The sequence below is a fragment of the Solanum dulcamara genome, chromosome 10 (genome assembly GCF_947179165.1).
Source record: "Solanum dulcamara chromosome 10, daSolDulc1.2, whole genome shotgun sequence".
Classification (NCBI taxonomy): Eukaryota; Viridiplantae; Streptophyta; class Magnoliopsida; order Solanales; family Solanaceae; genus Solanum; species Solanum dulcamara.
Genome location: NC_077246.1, coordinates 62,755,023 through 62,762,860, shown reverse-complemented (window position 1 = coordinate 62,762,860; position 7,838 = coordinate 62,755,023). Strand labels below are relative to the sequence as shown.

Here is a 7,838-nt window from a genome sequence, read left to right as displayed (position 1 = left end):
CTTAGAGAATAGTGAGATCCTTCAAGGATAAGGAATGTAGGGTTGTAGAACAACCGTTGCACTACGAAGTTATTAAGAGAATAAATGGTATCCCTTTAGGATTAAGATAGTATTATGACCAAGTTTGAAACATGTGTCATCAGAATATAAGTGCCCTATAAGGGGAAATTTAAAACGATGATAAGCACCTTCTGATTGTGTTAAAGTCTCGTATGTAGGTAACCTAAGGTATAGGTATGGTGCAGTATATTAAATGTATTGGAAAAGATTCATATGTACTTAAAAGGCTGAAAGTAAACAAATAATGGCATGGCTACACCTTAAAGGGGGAAAGTGGATATGAGACATACAAGTATGAGGTAAAACCAACTGACACTACAACGTGTTAATGTGAACACTTAAAACTTCAAAGGAAATCCCATACTGGGATGAGCTAGCAAGATTTAAAAGCCAGCCATAATGGATAGAAGCCATGATATTTAAGACCGTACAAGAAACTATTAGCAGAGACCCTAATAAATGGGTGTATATGAAAAGGGGTGAATACAATAGGAGAAGTTAAATCAAATGACCAAAAAGGGATATGGTCATGGTGGAACTAAAGATCTACCTTTATATCGGTTGCAAGATAACAGGGGAAAGGGCAGGGTGAAACATGAAGACTAGCAAGACCATTAAGGTAAATCTTGTACTAAGTTGAGTGCCTCGCACATTATTTCAAGAATTGCAATGAAACGCGACACAAAGACTTCCTAGGGAGGTCACCCATCCCAGTATTACTCTCGCCCAAGCATGCTTAACTTCGAAATTCTGATGAACCTTAGTGCGTCAGTACTGGTATGATCGCGCGAGATGGAAGAATCTGAACTAGCGGCGGAGGAAAAACATGAGATTATGTACCTAGAGTATTATACGTTACGTTAAGGGAATTGTAAAAAGGGCTTGAGCAACACAAGCAGGATTAGTTGATTACTAACCGATGACGCACTTGTATGCCATAGTTTTTCAACGTAGCACCAGTTAATGATAGGCAAACCACGGAACGGCTATATGGGACGATGGGCAAGGGAGTTTCGACACCACTTGGCAACCACCTATGAGGGGAAAAAAAGCAAAACCCAAAAGGTAAGGGTACCGGTTGATGCAATTTAATGAAGGCAGGAAGTAATACATGAGGTCGAAGATTCCACAATACGAGACTTTGTGTGGCAGATAGTGTAGGTCGTCAATTGGTTGGTTTAATGTTAGTATAGCACGACTAATAAGCCCAGACATGGTTCACTAAGCGGTACAGAAGGTAAAGCCTATTCAGGGAAAGTTATTAACCGCTCAAAGTCGACAGAAGCTATAAACAGACAATCAACATCACTCTTTGGAAATTTAAGTGAGCGATTGGGTGTCTTTGAAGGTGTCGCCCATGAAAGGAGTAATGAGGTTTGGCAGGGAGGAAGAAGTTAAGCCCGACATACATTGGTATTTACCAGACCATATGTGGAATAGGAAAGTTACCTATGAAGTGACCCTACTATCTGATTTAAAAACAGTACCCCTAGTTTTCCACCCGTCAATGTCCCATAACTGTATAACCGAACCCTTCCAAAATATTCTCCATGGATAAAATCAATGTAATAAAGGAGTTATCCTGCGAAGAGCAACCTACCGCTATCCTGGATCGACAGATTAGACGACCATGGATTAAGACGTGACTTCCGTCAAAATATTGTGGCAAACAAAAACTAGGAAGAGCATGATCTGAGAAGTCAAAAAGGAGGTAGAAAAAATATCCATCCTTGTTCACCATATACCAAAGGTAATCTAACTTCCTAACTGAATTGGGAGACGACGATTATACAAAACCCCCGAAATCCTCGTAAAACCCTATAAGCCGAGTTAACATTCGAGGACGAATATTCTAAAGGGGGAAGAATGTTACACCCCATACTTTTGAACCTTGAAACGTGTTACTAACCTTCTTGAAAGTGTCCATGAGACCTATACTATCCACACACTTCAAACAACCCTAAGGAAAGAAGAAGGCGACACCTCACAGTAGAGAAGGTTGGAAATAGAGTTATAGGAATTCGAAAGGAGTTGGAGGCCCAGTAATGAGTCGTAGGACTCGATTTACCTATGTAAGCTACTAACTTAGAAGCCTTACATACTTAAGCTACTTGAGGATATAACAATATTGTGTAGCACGGATTATATAAGCTCTTAAAATAAGACGAGATTATGAACCCACAAGAAAGAGAAAAAGATGACACATGGCAGCCAAAGAAGGAGTGACACATGGAAGCACCTCAAGCAATAAGGTGACCCACCTGCTTGGGGTCAAGTAGGTGACCCACCTGCTTGGGGGGAGGTGGGCTCCACTGCCACATGACAGCCTCTCCTTGAGTGCATGGATACGGTGGTCCAATAGGAGTTGCACATGTGTCCCCCTTAGGGGCTGAAACATGTAACCTCCTAGGACTACCCATATATATGTATATGTAACATATACTTCAGTTCATATCCTTAAACTTCAGCAAAAGCCAAGGAAAACAAATCCTAACCTAGAGAGAAAAACATGACGGCTTAGGGAGAAAACAAGGTATGTCCCGATTTTATTTCATAAATTAATTATATACCATATACCACAATGATATGGAGATATTAGAAGTATAAAATCATGGCTTGGTGCAGCACAAATCAGACAGCAAGCAGCCACGGCGTTTAAATCACGCTAGAGAAGTTCCGAGGCGCAATTTTGGCAAAGTTTAGCCAATTTTGGGTAAGGTAATGTTTCTTCTTTAAATTTGGACTTTATGGGGTTGTTATGAAGTGTATTATACACCTTATACATGGCTTAAAGTATAAAAAAATCCGTGGAAATGCCCGACATTCGAAACAATCTAAATTGAAATCGTCGTAGCTAAATTGAAGTCGGATAGTGCATTGTGTTTGTGGTGTGTGTCTGCTGGTCATGTTGTGGTATGTGAAGGTGAGTGAATATGGTTTAATTAGGGTGTGGTATATGCTTATTTTATCCACACGACCCTCCATTTTGTACAATTAAATATTTCACGAAATAAAGGTTAAAAACCCTATTTTGGTATCGTAGTTTCGAGCGAATCGTTTGGAGTTTATGTTGTATAAGGTTGATGTGAATTGAATATATATATGCTGAAGGTTATTTTTTTTGGTTGGCTGTATCTATTAGGAGTGTAATTGGAAATACAGATAGGGCACATTATAGGGGAGATGCTGCCCGATTTTCGTTAACTCTTTAACTAGTTAAGGAACTAGTCGAGAAGGCGAGCAAAGGGATGAGTTCTATAAATACTCATGTGTAACCTAAGGTGCTGGAAAGACAAGGGTTTTTAATATTCGTGTTGCTTTTATGTTACTTAGGTTTAAAGAACGACGAGATGAACGGGATAAGAAGTAACCCATAACAGGTATGTGAAGCTTTTTCTTGACACGTTTTTGACATAAGTATGTGGAACTATCTCTTCTTTCTTTTTACATGTCTTAGATGTAGGCTATGGATGATGTAAGCTTTGGGGAAATTTCATTCTTAGATTCTGACAGGACTCTTGATCACTTCTAGATGTTAAGACTCTTAAAGTAGTTAAACTCCTATTCCTCGAGTCTTCTCTGCGACTGGATAGTGATTGATTAGACGAAACCCTTCTTTTGTTAAAGGCTATGAGATAACTAATGCTTGGAATTCTATAAGATATTTCATAATGGTATATGTCCGAGATTTCCACAACTCCTTTTTACATAGTCCTTAGTGACATTTAGAGGGTATACGTCAGATACTTCCTACCTTGATCTCCAAGTGATGGTTCGCTTGATGACTTTATCGAATCTCAGATAATGATTTAAACTATGTTTTGTTTCCCACTACTCTACTCGTGTATACTGTAACACTTCTTCTCCGAGTCCCAGGCCGGTTATCGGATTCGTTTAAAATTCCACTACATTGTTCATCGCGCCCTCACTAGAGGGCCGGGTACGTATGTATATATGTGATGATGTGATGATGTGTTGTAATAAGGAGGTGATGGTTCTATAGATATGATTCACTGGATCCCTGATAGGGCCGGCTATATTGAAAATTTGAGCATGTATGATTTTACTTTCCTAAGTATAGGTTTCTGATTTGATATTTTATCCCCTACCTCTCTGTTTCAGATATGCTTCTGGTCATATTATGGTATGTTTTACATACTCAGTACATATGTTGTACTGATCCTCCTTCTTCGGGGGGGATGGGTTTCATGCCTGCAGGTACATGTACAGATTTTGGGAGTCCGCCAGCCTAGAATTCTGCTCAGCCAATTTGGAAGAAGCTCCATTAGATTGGAGCCCAGTTTTGGTGCTGACCCTTGATGTACATATTATTTTTGGTTGTACAGAAGTACGGCGGGGACTTGTCCCGCCATATGTTAGCGTCACTACTCTTAGAGGTCTATAGACATGTATATGTGGGTTGTATGTGTAAGTTTTGTTTAGCTGGGTTTATATGAAATATTGTAAAGGTTTATATGTATGGAAGCTTTATCGACTTACGTGCCCTTCCATGTTATGATGAAAGAAGCTATATGTGTATGAAAATGTTATAACCTACTGGGGTTCCGATTTGACTTGACCACAGCTGATAGATATGTATACAGGGGTCCAGGTCGGACCCCAATCGCGGCCTACGGGGTTGGATAATGACAACTGTGCTAATGTAAATAGTTGTTGTCAAGATAAGAATCTATATGAAGAAGAAGAAATAAATTATGAGGAAGATGAAACATTATAAAAAGACTATACAGTAATAAATATTGAAATGGAGTTTTATAATTTCCAAACAGGAGTTAATAAAATAGGAGTAATAAAAGGTCCAAAAGTTCTAGAAAATATAGTGGCAAACTAGACGAAATGGAGATAATTGGCGAATAACCCTTAATACATTGGGGAGCTAATAAAATAATGTGTAAATTAGATATTATAAATTCAGAATACACAATAAAGACAGCATCTATAGAAGCAACTAGTCAAGATATAGAAGAATTTAGTACACAGATTAAAGAATTATTAAAACTAAGAGTAATTAGAAAATCTACCTCTAAACATAGATATACTACCTTTAAGGTAAGAAATCATAATGAACAGGTTAGAGGAAAAGGTAGAATGGTAATAAATTATAAAAGATTAAATGATAATACTAGAACAGATACATACACAATAAAGACAGCACCTACCAAAGTGAAAAATATAAAGGAAAAGGAAATATGAGTAGTATAGACGCGGAAGTATTAGAAATCATATATGGATTAAATAGTTTCAAATTATATATCTTAAATAAACTAGAATTATAAGTAAGAACTAATTGTGAGGCTATAATTAAATTTTATCAAAAATTAAATGATAAAGCTAGCAGCAAAAGACGATGGTTTAATTTTATAGATACAATATCTATATATAATAATATTGTATTTGAATATATAAAAGCTAAAGAGAATAATTTAGCAGATCAATTAAGTAGATTAAAAATAAAAACTAAAACAAACTAATATCTATTTCAACATGAGACCTACAGACATGAGACTACCTGGTCCAACACCAGTAGACAAAGACAAAGAAGTAGCTCAGCACCAGACTCATATGCTTAGACATTATTAGATAATATAAATTTTAGTCCTCAGACTTCAGTAGACATGATGGAATGCATGTGTTTTGATAAACATAATCTAATTTCTTATCAACAATGTAATTTATCTTTTAGAATACTCCCAGAATGTAGTATAGATAAACCCAAAAATCCTTAGCAGATAATATATGGATGACATATAACAAAAAAAATACTAAATATTTTATAGCAGCATGCAATGCATTATCAATATTTCACCAAAAAAGTAGGGATAATAAGTTTAAATATTACGTAGTTGTACGTGGAAGAACTAATGATGTTTTTTAGACATGAATTGAAGTAGTAGACTCTATAAATAGTGTAAAATATCCACTTTTTGAAGGTTTTATTGATTTTAATGAGGCCCTAGATTACGCAGGAGGAGTACTAGGTCCAAATTACTATATCTCTCCACCATTCAGACAAAATCCAGACAAGACCTCTCAATATAGCATCCGAAAAAACACCGATAAGATAATTATCTGTGACCATTGTTCTTCAATGACCGAAGCTTTTAAGATACTTAATGCTAAAAATGAATCCCAACTTCAAGAAAATACCAACCTAATGGAGCAGGTGGAGATACTCAAGGGCAAGGTCACCCCTCAGAAGGTTAATGTTAGTACACAGATGACAGAATCAGGTTTTCCATCTCAAGAAAAAATGGATGAGAAGGGTGTGCATTCCCCATTGAATGCAAAAAAATCCATTGTATCGGATGTTGATACAGCTAGTCCGGTTCAAATGGTAGCCGATAAAGACTCATCAAATCTATTAATGACTGTCACTTTGCCAAAAAGTGAAGATGAAGGTTCTTCATCACGAAGACAATTACCAAAATTCTTTACTCAAGAAGACGTAAAAAAGAAAAACATACTTTCAAAAAAGAAAAAAACTAAAAAAATAGAATCCATAATTAAACAACAATTAAAATAGTTTTTCCAAAATAGTGGACAAGATAAACATATAATTAGCAAAAATGATCCAAGTCCAGTTCAGATAGATTGGTATCAGACCTAACTAATCTTAATAAAAATAGCAGTCTCAGCCTCAGTCCAAATAGAACTAGATCTCCAAGTCCAGAAGATGAAGACTATTATGGAGAACATTTGTATTACCATGATACTCAAGATCCTAACGAAGATGATGATTCGGGTATGAGTTTTGACTCCATAGCATTACATAATTTAGATACATGAAAAATAAGAAGATAAAGACATTGCAATAATGGCGCAAGACTAGATGGGGACCTCAACACTAATGGAGGAAGACTAGATGGAGACATTAGTAATAATGGAGAGAATGAATGATAGAGATTTATTGTAAGGAGATAAGAAGATAAGGTAGGAGACGTGGAAAAATTAGTATCACTTACTATGTAAATAAATAAAGTGTGTCATATGAGTATGTCCACATTTGTCATGTGAGTGCTTATTTTATCACTATCCTCCAAAAAAGAAAAAAACTGATAAGTATGCTTCTCTCAATGACAGAAAAGAACAAATAATGCATGTGACGATGGGGCCAAATGTGCATCCGACTTGCATTATATGTAATCTTATCTGATTTTTGTCTTGCATTATATATATATATATATATATATATATATATATATATATATTAGTATTAGTATTAGTACTTATATATAAGAGAATAACTCAACATCTTTCGATTGTACTGCTTACTTGAGCAGCTTTCGGTTGTCTTGTCTGCTTTAGCTGCTTGAAGCAGGCAGCTGGTCATTGACGTGTCTATTCATATTCATTTTTGTATTTTTTTATTTTAATTTCTTTTTTACTTTTTTGGAATATATTATATATTAAAAAATTAAGTGTGAAGTATTATATATTACAGTGATTAGCAATTTCAAAATTTTATGTAAAAAGTACTATAAATCACAATAATTAGCAATTTAAATTGGGACCAATGAAGTAACATATATTATTTGAAATGATGTAAATGGTATAATAAATCATAATAATTATCAATTTAAAAATTTAAAACGCATAGACAAGTCTAAATGATTTTTGAAATTTTATCAGTGCCACATAAATTGAGACAGAGAAAGTAATATACATTATTTGAAATTTATGAAAAAGATATTATAAACCACAATAATTAATAATCTAAAATATTTAAATGGCAAATAAAATTTTGATGAGATATAAAA

The 7,838-nt window shown here is 35.3% G+C and overlaps 1 pseudogene; it reads right to left on the bottom strand.

Moving 5' to 3' along the window:
- Window positions 1–731: 731 nt before the first annotated feature.
- LOC129871777 (5S ribosomal RNA) lies at window positions 732–851 on the bottom strand (annotated as a pseudogene).
- Between the last annotated feature and the right edge of the window lie 6,987 nt (window positions 852–7,838).